The sequence below is a fragment of the Uranotaenia lowii genome, chromosome 1 (genome assembly GCF_029784155.1).
Source record: "Uranotaenia lowii strain MFRU-FL chromosome 1, ASM2978415v1, whole genome shotgun sequence".
NCBI classification, from domain to species: domain Eukaryota; kingdom Metazoa; phylum Arthropoda; class Insecta; order Diptera; family Culicidae; genus Uranotaenia; species Uranotaenia lowii.
The window spans coordinates 103,817,665-103,836,924 of NC_073691.1; the positions used below are offsets into that span (position 1 = coordinate 103,817,665).

General features: G+C 37.4%; 3 long non-coding RNA genes across 4 annotated transcripts; 1 reads left to right on the forward strand and 2 right to left on the reverse strand.

The window, feature by feature from the left end:
• Window positions 1-4,944: 4,944 nt before the first annotated feature.
• Window positions 4,945-9,039, reverse strand: LOC129752193 (uncharacterized). Of its 2 annotated transcripts, XR_008738857.1 has the most exons (4): window positions 8,818-9,039; window positions 8,428-8,652; window positions 8,161-8,364; window positions 4,945-5,229 (listed from the first exon to the last, which is right to left on the reverse strand). It is a non-coding gene; the product is annotated as an uncharacterized LOC129752193 (long non-coding RNA). The 2 variants fall into 2 exon arrangements; XR_008738856.1 differs by lacking the exon at window positions 4,945-5,229 and having other exon boundaries at window positions 7,977-8,364; window positions 8,818-9,035.
• Window positions 9,040-9,602: 563 nt separating this feature from the next.
• On the forward strand, window positions 9,603-10,290 carry LOC129752190 (uncharacterized). The gene is made up of 2 exons (XR_008738855.1): window positions 9,603-9,856; window positions 9,915-10,290. It is a non-coding gene; the product is annotated as an uncharacterized LOC129752190 (long non-coding RNA).
• Window positions 10,291-17,443: 7,153 nt separating this feature from the next.
• LOC129752202 (uncharacterized) lies at window positions 17,444-18,236 on the reverse strand. The gene is made up of 3 exons (XR_008738858.1): window positions 17,991-18,236; window positions 17,741-17,929; window positions 17,444-17,570 (listed from the first exon to the last, which is right to left on the reverse strand). It is a non-coding gene; the product is annotated as an uncharacterized LOC129752202 (long non-coding RNA).
• Window positions 18,237-19,260: the final 1,024 nt, after the last annotated feature.

Genomic DNA, 19,260 nt, shown 5'->3' on the forward strand with positions numbered 1-19,260 from the left:
ACCTACAATCAATTAAGGTATGGGCAAATACGAACAAGTTGTATCCCAACCCGAAAAAAAACCCAAGCAATCATCTTCTGCAAAACCGGACAAATAAGCCCAAACAGTTCCATGCCATTACAGCAAAACGGTTATGGAATGGTACGCAACGAACGGGGTCAGCGTAATACCGAAGGACCTCAACCCCCCCAACTGCCCCCAGTTCCGGCCGGTAGAGAAATACTGGGCAATCACGAAGCGGAGGCTTAAGGCAAAGGGAAAACTTGTTAGGAACATGACTCAAATGAAGAACTGGTGGAATCAAATCGCCAAAACGGTGGACGGAAAGGGTGTGCGCCGCCTAATGTGCCGTATTACGGGGAAAGTACGAGAATTTCTTCGAAACAGCAATGAATAATTTTTTTAATTTTTTTTTATGAAAGAGTAAAGAAAATGCTACATTTGTATGAAAAACAAATTATGAATTCGTTAATAAATGACTGAAATACACGCAATTGTTTGTGTTCCAATATTAAATGAAGCAGACTTTAGACAACATCTTAAAAATCTCTTTTGCAACGTTTGTTTTTCATGCCACTAATATTTCATTTAAAGTTTTAAACTGTTTATAAACAATGATCCTAAATCATGACTAAAAGATTATGTATGAAGAAAACTGAAATGAAATTGATTCAGTGTTGAAAGCAAAATATGCAAAATATGAGTTGAAATCAACTGTAGGAATCTGTGAAACGCATTAAACATCGGTCCTGTTCACACTCAGACAACAACGAAATAAGAATGGGACTGATGTTTAATGCGTTTCACAGATTCCTACAGTTGATTTCTACCGATGGCACTCGAATCAATCCTTCCTAAGACAAAATAAATACACGCCAAACAAGTATAAAGACCGGAAGAGCCCCTCAGACCAGCGTGTCCTTACGAGACTTCGTATAGGGCACACCAGGCTCACTCACTCACACTTGTTTGACAAAAGTCCTGCACCGATTTGTCAATTCTGTGGTGTACAAATCACAGTTCAACACATCTCAACTGATTGCTACGGATACAAGGAGGCTCGAGAGGAACACAACATAAAAGGAACTGTTTTCGAAATTTAAAAAAACGAAGAATCCAGCGAAAAATCTCTTCTAGACTTTTTGAAAAAATGTAACATTTACAAAACTCTGTAAAGTCCATACACAGTAAACGAAAATTACCGAGTTCGGTAATATTTTTACCGAAATCCTAACATGTGTAAATCGTTAAACCGTTCGGTAATTTTTTTTCATGTCAGAGGAGTGACAGCTGTCAAATATTACAGACCTTTTTCGGTGAAAAAATACCGAAACTCGATTGATCATATCTAAGATCATCTGTCAAATTTTTGACAGTTGTCAACGTGATAGCTCATTATATTACCGAACAACGGTGTTGTACAACCGAAATACCTGTTATTATTGCCGAAAGGCCGGTAATGTTTAACCAGAAAACTATGAAGCTCGGTAGTATATACACAGTAAACGAAAATTACCGAGTTCGGTAATTATTTTACCGAAATCCTAACATGTGGAGATCGTTAAACTGTTCGGTAATTTTCTATGGCTGAGAAGTGACAGCTGTCAAATATTACGGACCTTTTTCGGTAAAAAATAACCAAAACTCGGCTGATCATCTGTCAAAATATTGACAGTTGTCAACATGACAGCTCGTTATATAACCGACCAATCGGTATTGTTGAACCGAAAGGACTTTAATTAATACCGAAAGGCTGGTTATTTTTAACTGAAAAACTAAAAAGCTCGGTTATATAAACCGAACAACTGGTAGACTTAACCGTAAAACCTGTAATGATTACCGAAATACCTAAAACTATTACCGAAATACTTGAAATTTTTTACCGAAACACCTGTAATTATTATCGAAATACTGATAATTTTTACCGAAAAAACTGTAAAAGTTCGGTAATATTTACCGAACAATCGGAAGAGTTTACCGAAGTATCTGTAATTTAAACCAAAAAACCGGTCAGTTTTACCAGATAAATTCAAAAAGTTCGGTAATGTTTACCGAAAAACTGGTAACTTTCACAAAATTGCTCCAATTTTTACCGAAAATTCGGTAGTTTTCACCGAAAAATTGATTTTTTTCGCCGAAATATCTGTTATTACCGCAATGCCGATAATATTTACCAAAAACTAAATTTTTCACTAATTTTTACCGAAAACCGCAAAACGTTCCGTAGATTGGTGTACGTAATCAGCATACTACACGAGATGATTTGAGTCTCGAATATCATCTCATGTAATATGCTGTGCATCATAAGCTGAAACTAGCAAACGTTTTGCGGTTTTCGTTAAAAATTACCGAAAAAAATATTTTTTGCTAAATACTATCGCATTTCTAGAGGACGCCTTAATAGCAGAGGCTCAATCTACAAATAAAAATGAGGAGCTGGATCAAATTATTTTAACTTTATTTTCTGTGTTATGGCAACATGGTACCGTCTCGTGGCTTTTCAAGGATCCCCTCCTCCACATTCTGTGGACAATGGCCATCTGCCACAGGTGACTGGAGGAAGGTTGTCACAGCCACGGGACCTGGAAGTAAAATTAATTTTTTACTAAAGTGCGGAAAATAAACTCATCTGATGTACCTTTACTGGAGCTGCGATCAAATTAGCAATCCATTCCATGCGAAGCGCCGCGGTGCTGGCGATGTCCCAAATCCGATCGTCTATGTGCGTTCAAGTGCATGCATGGAGGCCATCGAAGCAAAAATAAAAACTGCTGCTTCATTGCTCAAAGCACGCGAAACCGAAAATGCCGAGCAATGGCGACGACTGGCCGGTTAAAAGACACCCATCACACTCGAGCACACGAAAGTAGTCGAAACGATTAATTTCGGTTGCAAGAATGAGAAGGAAGACCCGGAGTGCGAAAAATGACAATCGAATTTTGACGTTCGTCTTGTTTGCAGTTTGATTTCGGTGATTTTTTACCGAAAATTGATGGCATTGAGATTTGTTTACATTAAAATATAAGAACTTCGGTAAGTCAAGAGCCGATTTACTGAACTCGGTAAAAACTAAACGTCAAATTGATCAATTACCGAAAATTTTCTAATTACAGAGCTAGTTCTGTAAAATAAATTACCGAACTCGGTAATTTTAGTTTACTGTGTACGGAACAACCGATAGAATTAACCGAAATACCTTTATAAATTACCGAAAACCTGAAATTATTACCGAAACACCTGTAATTATTACCGAATGATCTAAAACTATTACCGAAATACCGTTATTTTTTTTTTACCGAAAAACTGTAAAAGTTCGGTATTATTTACGAACGACCGGTATAACCCAACAAACATTTTTTGCTGAACAACCGCTGAAACATTGTTTAGTTCTAATTTTAAATCAGCTATCTTGCTGAAAGAAGGCAACCCAAATTTAGAGAGAAGCTGCTGTTCAGCCCTTAAACATCGAGATCTGGAGAAATTAATCAGCCAAGATGACATGAAACCACATGAAACGTCAATTGACGGAGCAACAAAAAAAAAAACAAAAAGAATGTTGACCGATGTATGTCCGATGTTTGCCAGCTACTTTTCCCCTCACGTGTTATTTTTTCTTCATTTAAACTCGTCTCGAACTTTGAACCTACGACTTGTTAGTCTCATGCCGCAGAAGGCAGAACCAACCATGCATTCTGCGAAGGAACAGAAAACTGTCGCTCTTAAGCGACCAAAATATTTCTCAACCAAGGTCAATTTCAAATGAAGAAATTGAAATTGCTTTGAGAATATAATGTAAATTTCCCGGCAAGGCCATTTTATCATGCCAAATGAGAAATTCCGAATCATTAGACGATTCAAAAGATAATTATTTTGATTCGTCATGACATGAATAACAACAATAACAAGTTTGATATTGCTGAAAGACGCTTTCGAAGCTACCCTTATACAGCTGACGGCTGTCAAATTTGAAGGTGTCAAAAATGGTTGGACAAAGGCTGAACGAGTTATTCTTCAGCCAATTTTCCCCTACTTTCTATTGGCTGAAATAAAACTTCCTTATACGCTGAAACAGCGCTGAAATATTTCTTTCTTCAGCCAGAAAGCTGAAACAGCAATCAGCACTTCAAAACAGCATACAATCAGAGAATTGGCGTTTTTAATCAGCAAAAATGTTTGTTGGGAATTTACCGAAATACCTGTAACTATTACCGAAATGCCGGTAAACATTCTCTAAATGCCGGTAAATATTACCGAAATTTCGGTAATTTTTTTCCGAAATTTCGGTAATTATTACCGAAATACCGGTAATATTTACCGAAAACTGAAAATTTCCGGTTATTTTTACAGAAACCCGTAAAACGTTCGGCAATTTCAGCTTATGATGCACAGCACATTACATGAGATGATTCGAGTCTCCATAAAACACATTCAATCGAGACATTTTAATTCTGAAGAACACATAAGGACCAGGCTCCATTCGATCGATGTTTTCACCTCAAACAAAAGTGTCATCTCGAAATTTTCGACTCGTGTACTTCATGCCGTCCGACAAGAAATGACACAAGTCGAAAATTTTGTTTCAGAAGACATCTCCGCTTTATGCGAAAACATCAATTTGACATAGCCTCTATGTGTTCCTTAGAATTGAAATTTTCTCGCTTGAAGTATCTTCTGGGGACTTGAATCATCTCAAATTATGCGATGTGCATCCTTAGCTGAAATTACTGAACGTTTTCCAGGGTTCGGTAAAAAATCCCGAACATTTTAAATACAGCTACTCATCGTTTGTTTTTTGTTATTCAGGATTTCAGCATTTAATGGAACTTCTTTCAAGAAGGTCGATAACGTTCGCGTAACATTCTATAACGCACCATTAAGATACCATACTTCTTTTATATTTATTGGTTATATAAATTAATGGAATGGAATTGGATATAATAAATACTAATGCGCAACTATTATTCACTATTTTTCAATACTTTGGTATGAAGTTTTATTATGCAATAATAAAAAAGTTCGGCAAACATCAATACGACTGGCGTTTACAAAACAGTACTGAATGTGCCTGTACCCGAGTGGCGCATTGGTAGTAAAACAAAATGAACTTCGTCAATCAAAACAACAATTTTGTTATTTAATGTTTGAATGTTTGAACGAATCCACCAGATTTAAGGTGAACCATAGAGCGTGTTGATAAATCCTTCCGCTTTGAGACACACGGGTTTTTACCTATAAATATTTAAAATAACTTTGATTAGCATAGCAAAAAAAATGTATGAAGAGTTCTACCTGAAGCTCGTCAAACTCGAAACCCCCGAATTCATAACATTTTTACCATCTTCGGAGCAATTCATTCATGAAATTTCATGAAACTTTCCATCTGTAGCAACGCGAATTTCTCCATCAAATAGGAAATATACCATCTTCTAGTCAAAATCTATAACTAAGTACTAGGCCGTGTAAAATTCGAACTGAAAAATTTCCTTGGTAGGCCAGTCAAACGAACTCAGGTGCTGATGTTAAGAATTTCTGATTCAGATTTTATTCCAGTCGATTCACCAGAAGTGTAAGCATCTGGATTCCTAAAATTGGTAGACACATAAACCCAAGCTGGGTTTCAAATTCATCTTGTGATAGTAAGACGTGTAAAAGTGTTTTTTTTTCGGGTGGAACTCTTTCTACACCGGCCATGCTGTTTGAGGAAGTCTGTTGGAAATGGAATTACAATAAGTATGCGATGAGTACCTAAAATTATCAGAACATATTTAATTCATTGATTTTTCAGATGATTGTTTTGTTTATTTAAGACTAGAATATTTGGTTTTGGGTGAAGCTCGGCGGTTTTTTTTTAGAATAATTCAATTTTTAAAAATATTAAATTTTTGTTGATTCAACAACTTACCGAGTAAGTCTGACTTCATATCCTTAAGTGCGACAGCCGACAACATAGTGCAGAGGATGTGCGAAGACGCCAACACTTGGCGCGTGGTCAGCGATGGGTTCACCCGGATCATGACTGCCCTGCAGAGGAGTTGGAACCAGCACCAGTCCGCGATCGGTGTAGGGTGACTCCTTCGTCGGGGAGCACCTGAGTAGTGTGCGTCCGACCCTGGCAGTAAAGCATACAAAGATAAGACTATACCTTCTGCGTATGCCGAGCTGCTAGGTACGTCGCGCGTCTGTGTGTAGGATACCTCCAACGTTATCGTCGTGGAGTATCCGAGTCGAACGCGCCCTCTACGATGGAGGCTGTGGGGATAAGACTATACCTTCTTCGCAGTCGAATTCGTAGGGGGAAGAGTATTCACGTCGCGGAATACTCTCGGGTAGAGTGGTCTCACGTCGCCGCCGGATGAGCCACTCGAGTCGGGTAGGATGACATCACCGTCGGGATTCATCTGAGTCGTAAGCGTCTAAGACCCGTACGTGTGCTGTGACAGGCGCGAGTCCAGGATAAGCTGCTCTCGATTCGGCACACGGACGGGCAAAGAGGAGAGGGCCTCGAGCCAAGCCAGGCGGAGCCAAGACCTCAAGTCGTTAGAGGCGAGGTCGTTGGTCTCTTGCAGTGGTCTCGAACAGAGGCGGAGCGCACGTTTTTTCGTGGGAACCAAGCTAGTCTCGATTTGCGAGTAAAGGCCGGATCTCAAGTCGTTAGAGGCGAGGTCCTTAGTCTTGAATCGTAATAAGAGGCAGGGTATATATGCTGGAGTTTGACTCGAACTGGAGTTTGCCGAAGAGCGCTTAAGCGCGGACTTGGTCTCCCATCTTGGGTACAGCCTTCGTTGCAGGCCCGGATGGGAATTATGGCCAGAGGCCCCAGGTGGACTTTATGGCGTAGGGGTACATAGTATCATGAGTCGTCCAATTGCACCCATGGACCCAGAGTAGCATACTGGGGGGACTCGGTCGCTCGCCGTGCCTTGGAATGCAATCCGTAAAAAGGATTTACCACCTGGGTGATCAACTAATAAAAAAAAAAATATCCTTAAGTGTGGTCCAATTTCTCTATTTATTCCAAGTGTTCGATCTGCGATTTGTTTGAGAAAAGGTTGATGATGATAGTAGTTGAGAGAGACAGACACATGAGATGTGCTTACATAAGGGGATTCAGCAATTTTTCACTTTCTCAGCCGGATGTATCATAGTCCGCTTACTAAGGTTTCTTCGTTCTGTTGTTTTTGTTTCCGGATGACTATGATGTACTGATTCTGCATATTGATAGCTTAGTTTTCCCGTTCGATCTGGTTCTCCATCTCATTTCATATTTCACCAGGTTTCTAAGTTTTCTATGATTTTGGTTCCGAAGTATGTGCCGAAATTTCAGCAATCGTATGCCCCAGTGTTGTTACGGTCACTAGAAAAAGATTGACGCATATTAATAATCACTTTTCGGTATAAGAAACGGCCGATGACCTACGAATATGATCAATGTCGGGTGATATCCTTACAGATTCTTGTTTTTTCAATACTTCCGTTCGCTGATCTGAAATTAATAAGATAAGATATTTTTCACAAGACGGAAAAACTAAAGCAAATACTCACAACACAGCCGCCGCCACGGAACAACCGTCCGACACCTAAAATAACTGGTGCAGGCCATCGAGCATCGAACGATTCTTCGACGCTGCCTTTTAAAAACCGGAGCTGCTTTTCCCGACGGGTCTTAGCTGTTTCCTACGGCCGATAGGCCGCCTTGACGACGGTTACAGATTTTGTACTGATTCACTCCGTAAAGCCTAGTCCACACTAGGAGACGGCTCGTCTCGAGACGGTCTCAGCGTCTCCCATTTTCTTCGGGAGACACTGAGACCGTCTCAGGTTTCCAACAACAACAACAGACAACAAAGTTCGTCTCATAACAAAAATCGCAGTTCATGTTGCCTAGTGTGGACTAGGCTTAACAAAACAGAACCGATCCGAAAAAAAAACAAAACAATAATAAAAATAAACAATCTGTTCTTCTGACGTTCCTCAACTGGGATGCCAGTACACTTGAGTTACGCTATTGAAAATTATTGGACGGCACAAAATTTAGCAACACATAATTTATTTTCGACCTAGAAAATTACAGTAAATATCATGCTTCATTTTGTTACACGACATTTGCTGTAATATTCTATGATGTTCTGTTTCCTTTCCGAAAAATCAATTGAAAATTACCTGTATTTTGGATTACAGGTTGTTTTGTTTTACAGGCAATCGATTTCAATGACATGTAATAGTCATTATTTTTTTCTGTGTAGCCGTAAACGAGCCCTGATTTCATTTCCAGTAAATCTAAAAGAATCGTATCCGGGCTCCATCACAAAAACGAAAAAAGTCGCTGCTTTCCACTTCCGGGACCATCTGCAGGTGATTTTGGCCCTGGAAAGAATCATTTATACTATTTAAAAACACTTCAACCATAATAAAATACTTAAAACTTACATGTTTCCGCACACTTTGGCAAAACCAAAACACACATTTATTCGGGAAGAATAAACGGAAAATACGAACGCCGCCCAATCACTTCCAAATCAGTTCACCAATGAAGCTGGTACTGAGATATTTCTGTTATTGATGATGGTGGTGTGGTGATGATTGCCCGAATGATAATGCATGTTGCGGCCGCAACTATTTTAATTCCCATTCCGGTAGTAGTGTCGTTCTGCTCTGGAAGAAACGGAAATGCAAGTTGATTAAAGGAAAAAAAGTGCGGATGTTTGGTGATTCAGACTGTGCACTTTGCTCCAGCTGGACGAATCCTATTGCGCAAGTGTGACGGCTTTGCTGATTTTAGTGAGGGTGATGAGGCACCATTAACCATTTCATACTTACCATTAATTTGACGCTAAAATAAATAAACAAAACGCAAAACATTTAAACGCACACGCGAACCGACGAACATGGCGACCCTTGCTTGCTAAATAATTTGGCGGAAGGCTTCTCGAGCAAACGATTGAACACGGTTGCAAAAGCGAGAAGGGGAATGAGAAAAACTGCCATCGAATTTTGACGTTTGTCTCGAAAGAGAGGGTAGTTTCAGTTTTACTTTACAGTTTTCGGCGTTTTTTACCGAAAATATATTGCGAAATGATTTGTTTACATATAAATTATCGAGCTTCGGCAATTCTAGATGTGGATTAATGAAGATCTGTAAAAATAGACGTCAGTTCATTCAATTACCGAAAATTTTCGTATTACAGAACTGTTTCTGTAAAATAAATTACCGAACTCGGTAATTTTCGTTTACTGTGTAACATTAAGATACGAATGCCATACAGATGGTAAAGTGTCTCAAATAAAATTATAATAATACAGTTGATTTCAACTCATATTTTGCTTCCAACACTCAATTTCATTTTAGTTTTCTTCATACATAATCTTTTAGTCATGATTTAGGAAGACTATTTGTTTTCTTTATATTTCTCATTCACTATACACCTACCACCATCTGTCTCAGAAAATACTCTATTGACCTCGACCGATTTTTACCAGGTCGAAACGAATCCTGCTGCCGAGCTGGATTGGTTTCGACTAGTTTCTACTTGCTTCATTGAACAACAATCTGACTAGTCCCGCAGGCCCTTTTAAAACCTTGAGCAAACGATTCCGCGCGTAGGGTTGGGTTTGAGCGAAAAATTTTGCGCGTAGGGCTGCGTTATATACCAAAAATTGAGGTCTCAAAAGTTAACGTGCATCTGCAAGCCAGCTGATTGCACCGATAGCACACATACGCGAGCACAAAATAATAAACAAATAATTCCTCCGTCTATACAACACACGGTTGAGGCAGGCCTGGAATAATTTCTAAGTTTCCAACGGCCATTTTGCTACCAGCCTTTTCGACAGCAGCATCGTGCAAAAGCTGTTGAAGGTAATTTTTTAGTTATTGCTGATAAATATTATTTATTAAACCTCATTTTCTATTTCAGTTTCCGAAAAATCATGCAGAGCAAATGCTGATGCACGCCCCGAAACGAAAATTGGTGGCAAAGGAGGCTTTGGCGAAGAATTTTTCCATGTGTCGATCTGGTGCGGAAGAGTACGAGGAGCTGGAATTTAGCGGCAACAATTTCCGCTACGATACGTTCAACCGAATACCTCTACTATGGAAAAGAACCGAAGGTTCGGACGGAAGCGGCATGCAGTTCAAGCATCAACCGTTCCTCGCTAGCGGTGTGCTTAAATGTGCTGGGATATTCAATTTTTTTCATTGTGACAAAATATATGGAAACTGTGCACAGGGAAATGATTATATTGTATAAAGTTGATGAAAAAGTTTTGAAATAAATAAAAGATGTTCAGAAATTCTAATTTTTTTTTTTTGAAAATCATATTTTAATTAAACCGTGTCAAAATAGCACGCACACACATACACGAATGCACTAACACATACGCAAGTAGAAATCACACCAATACAATCGAACCATGACAGATGTCAACGAGAGCTGTCATTTTGAACCGGGACAACCATTTCAAGTAGAATCGGTTTAATGCTTGAATTCAATGGGAGGAATGCTTGAAGAATGCTTCGAATCCAAGCATTCTTCCTAGCATTCCAAGCATTCATTTTGTTAAGCGGGGTCCAAAACATTGGCTCGTTGAACATCTACCAGTTGACAGAAACCAGTTGAAACGGTTGAAACCGATTTTTACCAACCGTTGAACGAAGGTCTTGTTCATCTGTAAGACACTGTTGAACGCAATGAAATGGCAAAAGATTGGTTGAAAAATGTGTGTTTCATGTCGTCAATAAAAGCTCTTAGCGTTTGCTTTTAATTTTCGGCATGTGCGGTGACGATTGGCCAGGATGCTCCGAGCAATAGAGCACCAACCGAGGCGAGTGAAATTCTGTGCAAATAATGATTTCAGTCAGAATCAGGTACAATCTCCCGACAAACCAAGGTCCAAGGAAAGCGCAACAGACTCCTAGATGAACTGAAAACAATTTTTTTCTGGTGTAAAGGATATTTCTCTTTCGTTGTCGGATGCTGACTTCGGCTCACTGGTCAAAGAACATGCGCAGCATATTCGCGAGATCTCTTCCTTTTTTCTAGCAAACGAGTGAAAATGAGTTACCAAACGAAAGCGAGAGTGATGCTGGATGCTGCTGTTTATTTCTTTGTCTATAAGATGCCAGCTTCTAAATTCGTATTCCAGGTTGAATGTTCATGGTCAAATGGCATGGTCAAATGTTTCCCTGGAAACGAAACTATTGGTTTGAACACAATTTGTAGGTGTTTTATAAAAGAAACAATAAAATTTAAATCCTTATGCACATAATAGTGCTAAGAGAAATATAAGGTTAACCAAATATAGAAGTTCCTTTCTGAAAACCAACCAGATGGACAGAAAAGAGACCGTAAAATTGAAACTAGACATACTTATGCACCTTTGGGAATCCATTATATGTGCAGCGTTTTGTCTTATTGTGTATCCAGTTCAGGATTCTTGATTTTCAGTCCAAATAATCAAAAGAAATCAGAAATGAAAAGCTGCTTTGAAATCCTGGTTCAAATTTGGTTTTACATTTCATAAGTATCAAATTTAAATCATGTTTTTCGAGATCATATGTATTTTCAATATTTTGATAATAGTTTTTCGAATATAAAAAAAAAGACATTTGGTTCTATATTCAAATTCGAAGTTCTTAAACTTAATTCTTTCACAAAATTCAAAAATTTAAAGCTTTGAAATGGCAATCCAAAATTGAAAAATTAGATTCAGATCTTTGTAAATTTATATTTTAATTTTGATTCACAATCAGGTTCAAAATTTAGAACCGAAATGCAGATTCAAAATTCAGAAAAAAGTTTAACTATTAAATATATTTTACAATTAACATAAATTGTTGGGAAATTGAAAAGATCGCATGAACTTCCCGTTGTTAAGCAACTTAACAATGAAAAAATCCACTTTTTTCCATGCATTCTGAAACACAAAACCATGAAATGTATTGCTTTAATATCGTTTAAATTTTTCAAGGAAAACTGTGGAATTCATTGTTTTTCAAGGGATTTTCATTGTTTCAACAACAATGAACATAATTGTAAATTCATAGAGCATAAAAATATTTGGGATTTTGAATTTTCATGGTTTTATAGTGTTAATTATTTCTATCAAGAGTATAAATTCAATTAAAACACATTTTTTGTGTTTAGTTTACTTTATTAAAAAAAACATTATTATAAACAAACGATTTTACATTAATCTATATAAGGCTATGATCATTTAGTATCCGGGCAATTTCAAACCTCTGTATTTTAAAAACTATTGATTTGATCGAAAAACTTTCTATGAAGGAAATTAAGGTGTTATTATGATATTTAATGTAAAAATATTGAAAAAATAATTTATCGTTGATGACAAGAAATACTCTTACTTTATGATAAAATTTAATTTTTATCTTTGCACACTTTTTTCAGCCATGTATTGATCTATTATTTTTACCACAGAAGCTAAACCTTTTCAAAATCATGATATTTTACACAAATTTATCTATAAAAATCAATTGGAATCTGGTTGGAACCTTTTCATGAGTAGGCATCTCGAAGAATATGACCTCTTAAATTCGGGTTTAACATAAATTTCTTGGCCCATCAGAACACATCTGTCACATTGCGTAAAACCCGGTTGCACAGATTGCGATCCATGGAACTGCTAATTTTTAGTTAATTCCCGGGTGTCCACTTGACAGGCAACACTTTTTGCCTGTCGGAAACGGATTTACTGCATAGTTAAGAGGTCTGCATTCAGTTGTCCCCAATAACCATAAATTTGTTCCTATAGTTGAGATCAAGAGTTCCACTCTGATGCTTGGTGTGAATTTCGTAAGCATCCTAGACTAGCTCCTTACTCGCTAAATTTGAAATACTCAGAGCCCGGCTACCTTTTACTCAGACGTCGCCACATGTATGAAGCAGCCGACGGCTGATCTTAATGAACTCAGAAATCAGCGGAAAGATTACTCAGACGGCAGGAAATTCGCCACTCAGAGAACTCGAGTGCTTGAAGGCGACAACTGAGTAAATGTTGAACAGTTTGTGCGAGGCGGTTGAACTTGGTTGGTTTTGTGCAGCAAAAACTTGAAATTTTACATGGTGAATATATTGATTTTAAAGGTAATTTGTAGATGTTGATACGGTTTTATTTATATTACAGAATTCTGCGACGAAGTGATGATGGTCCAAATAGATTTGCCATCTAGTACGGCATAATGGGTCCCGGCCCGGGAGACGAAACCCGACGGGCAAAAAAAATTCAAAAAGTTTGCGGGTTTTTTTTAAATAAAGGAATGAACAATATTTTGACTTTTATTATTCATCAATCAACAAATCCATCATTTGTCTGAATAATAATACAGGTTTTAGTTATTCTAGCATGAAAAAAGCGGCCAAAAACCGCTTCAGAATTATTCGCGCATTCTGAGTAACCATGACTCAGTTGTCGCGAAAAGGGCTATTAGTCAGTTCTGAGTAAAGGCCGTTTAGTCAGAACTGAGTAGGTGCGGTTTTGGCGACAACTGAGTAACCGCCACTCTGAACTGAGTAGCTGAAAGTTAGCGAGTATACTTCTCAACCATCTGGACCAAAAAAAAATTCAGAAAAAGAAACAGTTTATGAGTATTCAAGTCAAAAAGAATGAACTTCCGAGGCACAAAGTGCGTAAAAGGAGCAAATTTGTGCAAAATTATTTTTACTATGGCTTTTTGCACCGAAAATATCTCAAACACACGTTAACGTAAAAATTTGAAAAAAATAGTCAAGATAGTCCTTTTCATAACCATCACAACGCTGCTAAAGTTTTGCATATCCGAGCTCTATATAGTAACCTAGCTAGCACCGAAATGAAGTGCCCGGATACTAAATGATCATAGCCTTATATAAAAAGCAATTATCTGTATGTTTGTTTGTTTGTTTGTTTGTTTGTCCTCTATAGACTCAGCCGCCTTAAGAGCTAGAGATCTGAAATTTGGCATGGATGCTCATTAGGACCAGGAATGATGAAAAATGTTTTTAGATTTTTGGACGACCCCTTCTGAAGGGGGTCGTCTATACGAGACAAATATTGTTTTCACGTTATTGACGTTATTTTCCGTCGGATTGTGATGAAAATTTGCACATGAGTGTTTTGAGAGACGAGCAACCGGTTACAGTTATGAAATTTAGTGTCAGGGGTCGGCCAAAGGGGTCGTCCTTATTCACTGATTAATGTTTTTGCGATATTGACGTTATTATACATCGGATTGTGATGAAAATTTGCACATGAGTGTTTTGGGAGACGAGCAATCCATTACAGTTATCAAATTTAGGGTTAGGGGTCGGCAAAAGGGGTCGTCCATATCCACTGATTAATGTTTTTGCGATATTGGCTTTATTTTACACTGGATTGTGATGAAAATTTGCACATGAGTGTTTTGAGAGACGAGCAATCGATTTTAGGGTCAGGGGTCGGCAAAAGGGGTCGTCCATATCCACTGATTAATGTTTTTGCGATATTGGCGTTTTTATAGATCGTATTGTGATGAAAATTAGCACATGAGTGTTTTGAGGGAAGAGCAATCGATTTCAAGTTTCGAATTGCGGATCAGAAGTCGGCTGAAGGAGTCGTCCATACCCAACTTTAATGTTTTTGCGATTTTGACGTTATTCTACATTGGATTGAGATCAAAATATCCGCATAGGAGTTTTGAGGGACGCTCTTTTGCTTTCAGGTTTCAAATCTTGACTCAGATGTCGGCAAAAGGGGTTATTATCTGTTCACTGTTTTTACGATATTCTCTTGATTGAGCATAGAATTGTAATCAAAATTGACACATGGGAGTTTAACAGAAAAGATAACTGATTTCAGGAGTCAAGTTTTGAATCGTGGTAAAAAAATGCCGTCCATGTTAGTTGTTCACTGTTTTAGCGATATTGTCGTGATCATGCATCGGATTGAGATGAAAATGTTCAGATGAGGTTTATAAACTATGAGCAGTTGACTCCAGGTAGCATGTTCCGTGTCAAGGGTCGGCGAAAGGGGCGTCTATATTCACTGTTCACTGTTTGCAAGTTCCTGACGTTATTTCACATATAATTTGAAAAAAAAAATGGCACAAGGGAGTTGTGAGGAACGTAAAATTGGTTTTAATTATCGAATTTCGAGCCACGGGACAGAAAAAGAGGGTTTCATTGAAAGTTCAGTGTTTTGTGCAATAATTTTGTTCGAGGCAGTTAATTGATACCAATTTAAGTGTGAAGATCAAGCAAAAGAGTCGTGCACATAAACAAATAGGACATGTTTCTGCCATAATGTCTAGATTTTGCAACCGATCGAGAAGAAAACACTCTCACATAAATTTTAATAAAAATCCAATCAACCGTTTAATTTGAATTTCAAGTAATTGTAATAATAGCGACTTTAAACACTGTTGATTTTTTTCCCAAAAATTGTTGAAAGAATGTTTCGAACTCATTTTCTAAACTCATTTTGACGTACCAATGATTTAAAGCGAAACGAAGTTCGTACGGGATCAGCTAGTCTATATATATAAAAAGCAATTTCTGTATGTTTGTTTGTCCTCTATAGACTCAGCCGTTTTAAGAGTTAGAGGTCTGAAATTTGGCATGGGTGGTCATTAGGGCCAGGAATGATAAAACTGTTTTCAGATTTTCGGATGACCCCAATTGATTTCAGGTGTCAAATTTTGTGTAAGGGGTCAGCCAAAGGGGTCGTCCATACTAAATGTTCGCTTTTTTGCGATATTGTCGTTATTATACATCGGATTCAGACGAAAATTTGTACACGAGAGTTTTGAGAGACGAGCAATGGACTTCAGGTATTAAATTCAGTGTGAGGGGCCGGCAAAGGGGGTCGTCCATATAACCCTTCCATTATTTTTGCAATATCGGATTCGTTTCAGTCCAGCTGTACTGCTGCCAGCTGTGAAATTTACAAACAGAGTGAGCTCAAGTGTACACAAAGTGAGCATATTTATGAGGTTTTTCAAACAGTTATTTCAATAGTTTAAAAAGGTTTTTTTGGTACGTTTCTTCTACAAGTTCGTTGTTTAACGTAAGTAGATTCAAATTTCGTATAGTTTGTAAAATTTTTTCCAACGATCTAGTTACAGATGATTAAAATAAAATGCATGTTTAATTCATCGCTTTATGGAACCCCACAGAAAACATTATTTTATGGGGAATTTTTGCTTAGACCCTCCCCGTTTTTTTCACTAAAAGTTAATAGAGATATAACTAGTTGCAAAACGATTTTTGGTAGAATTTTGAAATTTGAAACTACCTATTTTTTTTTACATATAAAAATCACTGATTTTATTGACCAAAACAAGCATATTAGAACAAAACGAATTCTCTAGCGGAACCGCTTTGATCGTTCTGGAATGTAAATAAAGATCAAACGACCTAGAGTGTAATCTAATTTATTTACTTTAACAGTTTTGCAGAAGCCAAAAAATTCAATAAAGTGTTTTTAAGCTCAAAGATACATGCAGTTCGAGTAAGCGAATAACGACTATCTGCAAACGGAAGGCTACAGTTTGTGTTGTCTATGCACTAAGTTCATTCGGTTACAATTTGGTTATTTCATAAGATCTCATTTCCGAACACTTAATAAGTTTAAAAAAAGTTATAATAGTTATCAGGAATGAATGGAAAAAAAGTTCAGAAATTAAACATACTTTTATTTGAGAACGTTATTTTATCACATCTGATAATCAATTTAACAAGGCCTCACAATATGTTGGGCAAAAAAATTATGAAAAAAAAAATCAAACTATCGGTTCAATATTAAATTACTCATAAATGAGATTCGTTTTTAAATTTGACATCAAGTATAACAAATAAGCATGTCTAAGATTTGTTGATATTATTGTTTTAAAATTATTTAATAATTTAGACATGAAAAGTACATTGTTTGAGTGAAGTATATAGTTTAATATTAAAGTAATAATAATTTTGTATGATGAATGCTGATTTTTTTTATTAATTAACTTACCTTTGTGCATTTTTTCAATTGAATCAATCCAAAAATAACAAAGAAAACCAAAAAAAATTAGTCAACTTTCAAGTCGATTTGCCATACCTTGACGGCTTAACACAACCAAAACTCGCTCATATGTGATTATTCAACTATTTTTTATGAATGTTAAGTTGAAAAAAATTTAACACTGACCATTTTTCATTGATAAATTCACTTTTAAAAAAGCTTGTTTTTCAATACCATTTGAAAGCACTGACTTCAATCACATAATACTCACCTTGAGAACACATTTCAAAAAATAAAAAAGCAAAAAAAGAATCTTGAATAGTTTCTCGATCTTTCCCTTTCACCAGTTTTTGTGCAAATTCGGCAGGTGTTTCAAAATTTCACATTTAAAAGTGTTGATTCCATGCATCATTTGTTTACAATTTCCTTCACTCTGTTCAGCTGTCAAAATCCAGTGCGTCCGACCCCATGAGCTAGATGTAGAGGTGTGGATGAACTCGGTTTGCCGTGGTATAGGTGATCGAAAAAACGTAAACATTGTGTGTATTACAGTGATGACGTCATAACATCATCGGGGCTGCAGTGCGTAATACAGTTTACTGAAAAAGTTGTCAAATTAACATGATTAAAGTACTATAATACTGAAGATAGTGAACGCTCGTATAAAAGGTGAAACATATATCCTTGTTGAGTGAATTTCCCATCTCAAAATGAGTATTGAATGGCTTTTTTCAGCGTGATTCGGTTGTTACAGAACGTTTTTTTTTACCGTGGATTGTTCCGTCGTCGTTGAATAACCATCTTAGAAGATCCTTTATTGTAATCGAGGGCGATGACTTCAACTGATCCCCAAGTTTGCATTTCTCTGTAGAAGTTCTTCGACCACTTGCTTCCGGTTCCTCACTTAAGCTCTGATGGATCGAGCAGACTCAGTTGGAGGGCACGAACGGATGGCAAGCTGAGAGAAAAAACGAAACATAAAGAATATTGCGATAATGGCCTAAGTTAGAAATACTTACCAGATTTTATAAGAACCCTCTTTGCGTTTTCCATATAAACATTGACAAACTCCGTCAATTCGGAATGCTGGGAGCACACGTATATGCCGGATCCATCCTTACGGCCACAGAACGCGAGCCATTTTTTGCGTACCGCGGGTTCCTTCGGTAGCTGATGAAAACTCACTGCTCTATTTTGCTTCTTAGCGTCGACCTGCGAAATTTTGCAGGATTTTATGCAGCACTTGGTCATTTTTTCATTAAACAAAAGTTATCTAAATCAAAAACTCTTCCGTAATTGCAACCCAAACAACTCTTATGACGTCATCAATGCGAATCAGACCGCATTGCACGCACACCAGTCTGAAGATACTGATGTATTTGTGACAGCATCAAAATATCTCCGCACCTTATGTAAAGCTCATGGCGCCCGACACCCATTGGAATGAAAATTTGCACACGGTAGTTTTCAGGGACGGACAATCGATTTCAGATGTCAAATGTTTTGCAAGGGGTTGACGAAAGATGTCGTCCTAATAATTTAATTTTTCACTGTTTTTAGCAATATTGACGTAATAATACAATGGATTGCTTTGAAAATTTGCACACGGGAGTATTGAGGGAAGAGCAATCGGTGGTCGTCCAATACTTTTGCAATTATAAATTAACAATGAATTAGGAAGTGCATCTGGAAAATGCTTGGCAATCGACTTTTATACAAACTGTTCATGACATATTAAAAGTTGAAAGCGAAACGGAGTTCGTATGGGATCAGCTAGTTATAAATAAAAAATTAATAGGAAAAAGATGTTTAACACTATTTTTTTGATCCATGTCAGTGGATATCATCTAAAACTTACCTGCTTTTTGGTCAGTTCCAGAAGCTGGAGGCATGATTATCGGAGGCCGTATTTTCTCGAGGTGAAATTTCATGCCAATGTTTTTACGTAATACCTGAAAGGGGATATTGTTTTTCTTCATTACTTGCCGTTTGATTTTAAAATAAATTAATTTAAAACCTGAGACATTGCTAGGCAATGGTTGATCAACGGGGGCTATTTCCTCCAGCCAGGAGGATCGACACTTTACCTGCTGGTTCAAACCCGGCCAGTTGAATTCCACTTGAATTCACGGATTTCTCCGGTTCCGCTCCTCTGTTCTGTTTTTGTTTTGTTCTTCCGAACAAAATGGCGCGCTCGCATAGTAACTATACGAAAAATTGTAATTGCGTAAAAAGAGCAGAAATTAACCAATGGTCGATATGGTTCAGATTTTAATTTTACCATAAAGT